Source organism: Lissotriton helveticus, chromosome 9 (genome assembly GCF_964261635.1).
Source record: "Lissotriton helveticus chromosome 9, aLisHel1.1, whole genome shotgun sequence".
Taxonomy (NCBI): Eukaryota; Metazoa; Chordata; class Amphibia; order Caudata; family Salamandridae; genus Lissotriton; species Lissotriton helveticus.
Window position 1 is genome coordinate 1,002,238,387 of NC_136070.1, and position 2,857 is coordinate 1,002,241,243.

The 2,857-nt window shown below is 45.0% G+C and overlaps 1 pseudogene; it reads right to left on the bottom strand.

The window, feature by feature from the left end:
* Positions 1 to 893: 893 nt before the first annotated feature.
* On the bottom strand, positions 894 to 2,357 carry LOC144782143 (syncollin pseudogene; annotated as a pseudogene).
* Between the last annotated feature and the right edge of the window lie 500 nt (positions 2,358 to 2,857).

Here is a 2,857-nt window from a genome sequence, read left to right on the forward strand (position 1 = left end):
GCGCATGTTGTTGTAATGACTTGCGTTGTAATAACTGCGATGTAACGTACCACAATGTAAATCATCACGTTGTAACATCACATTATATAAGAGGTGTGCCGTCTTCCCGACGAAATAAATTACACTGCTCACCTGCACTTGGGTCTCCTCTCTTCTTCTGCGCTGCGGTATCCAGGATTGGGCTCCAGGCGAGAGTGGCAGGGACTGTTTCATATATATATATATATATATATATATATACTATATCTAATCAATGGTAATTATAGTAATAATAATAATAATAATCACAACACTAAATTATTTTATGTATTTCTGTGTGTCACCACGATTTTTCCAGATTTAATGGTACTAACTAGGCCTTCATACTTGCCCTATAATTTCAAAAGGTGAACAGAATTCAGACTGTCTCTCGCTATGTTGAGAATGTCAATGTCAAGAATAGTCTCCTTGTGGTGTCAGTGACTAGAGAGGTGGGGGTCAGATGAGTGGTTCTGCCAGAAGAGGCAATAAATATTGTTGCATGCAGTAGCTTGCACTACCTGTGCATATTATGTTCAAGAGGCGTTTTGCCAAGGAAGGTTCAGCTGTTCTAACTGGTACCTCTTCTCCATAAGACCCCAGCGCCTTTTCCATTCCACTTTTTGACTCTGTCTTCCCTTCGCTTCCAGCCATAGTCTTAGCCTTACCTTTTAGTCATTGCACCCCTGTTTCCATCTATAAACGTGCCCTTGCCTTGTCCCTGTCTCTGATTTGATCCACTGCTGGTCTTCTTTTCCAGGGATTGCCCTCCACACCCCACAGCACTGTCCACAGGCACAAACCTTTCAAGTGCTTTCTAAATAATCTTCCTCCACCATGCATTCCACTCAAAGTGCACAGACATGACACTGAGCAGTAGGCCATGACAACTTGTGATTTATTGCAGAACATTACGGGGGACCGATGTGAATTGCTTCCTTTCTGACTGCCACCTGAGGCTAGACGGGCAACACAGAGCCTGGAAAGACTGATACAGAACAAGAATATATTCGTAGAGAGCCATAATGGACAAACAGAGATCCATGGCAGATGAATGTAGATGCAAGACAAAGAGATAGACATCAAGCCAGACCTAAAGGACACAGAGAATGACACACAGTGCTTACACTTGGGTAGCTACTGATTTCATAAATAAGATTTCTGCCATGCCTGTCTTTTCTCTCCCAAGACTCTAGACATTTACTAAAGGCATGCAAAGAGGGGCTCTGCATCCTCTGGGCAAGATGGCTGACTCATGATGGTATGAAGGCACAGCAGCATGGACACCCCTCTTCCGGCCTGGATGGTGTTGGCATTGGCTTATATGGAAGATGGACTCTGGATCCTCTGGACAATATTGTGCCAGAGGTAGTATGGAGGCTTGGCAGTAAGGACTTCCTCGTGGAGCTTTGATTCTTAGTTCTTGCTTATCGGAACTCTCTTAACCTTGGTTTCATCCCTGTTGCTACACCACCTCTCCTGTATTTAAGCTAGTCTTTTGTCCTTAGAAGGTTTTTCTTGATGCACCATCTGTTATTGTGATTACTGTATGAGATGAGATTTCTCAATGCTCATATTCCTGGATGTCTTAGTTACGTAGTTAATCCATTTTTCTGCAATTCCTCTCAATGACCTTTTGGCCCTCTGTAGTTCTTGCATTTTGGTTCACCCGCTGTTTTCTTGGGTTCTGGTATGTACTTATTCAATAGTCCTTGAGGTTGATTCAGTGCAGTCACTGTTTCCTGCAGTGCAGCTGCTGGTAAAGGTAATCTTTATTGTAGATTTCGAATTTCTGTGTACCTAATGTTCTTTGTGGTGATTGCAGGTGTTGCAGCTGCTTGTGTTGTCTTTTTTCACTGTGGTCCTCAACAGTTTCTGCTCGCGGTACATCCCCCATGTTCTGCCTCTAGTTGCACTTGCAGTAGTAGGATGAAATTGCGTTGTCCCAGGTCCCGATGAGACCATTCTTAACATCAAGCAGACGGTATTGAATGCCGCTGTTGAAGCGTCGCATGTTGCCCTCTTTGGCCTTCCTGTCCCAGACGGTGAGCTCGCAGCGCGGTGCTACCACCAGGGATGAAGCGCGTTTGTTCCAGAGCTCTGGCATGTAGGGCATGTCATCACCAGGACGGGCGTCCAGGGAGTGGCCTCCACAGCACTTGTCATAGTAAGGGCTGCTGATGTCGAACATGCGGGCGCAGACCTTCACCCCTTCAGCATCCATAATATCAGCTGGATTGGGGCACAGGGCAGAGGCCAAGGCCAGGAAAAAGGGCAGCAGGAGCACAGTGAGCTGAGCAGGCTTCATCCTTGATTTGGAGTGCTGACGACTGATGGGAGAGACTGCCCCTTATATATACTCCTCTTGGTTAATGAGGCTGAAGGGGCACTCCCTGTAGTTAGAAGTGACTGGATGATTAAAGACTACTTTCCTGGACAGGAGTCAACCTAGACGATGCAGATGGTGTTCTTGTTATCTCTACTGAATGAATGCAGAAAAGCCATGAGATATGGGCTTGGAACAATCCCAAGAGGTGTATAAATACAGACGGCAGAGAGATAAAGGGAGCTCAAAGTGATACAGAGGAAGGTGAGTTCTGCAGGTGTTCCAAGGAGTCAAGAAGGGAAATGAGTTCATGGAATGCTTAAAGGGGTATAGGAGTGAAGTAAGGCCAGAAGGCATATATAGGGGCATATGTATCATTGAAATTCGCATTCGCATATGGCCGAAATTCGCAGAATTTCGGCCTTTGCGAATGCAAATTCTCAATATGGTATGTATTAAACAAATGTGGTACAAAATAAGGAATCGCACAATTTGCTATTCCTTATTTTGCGA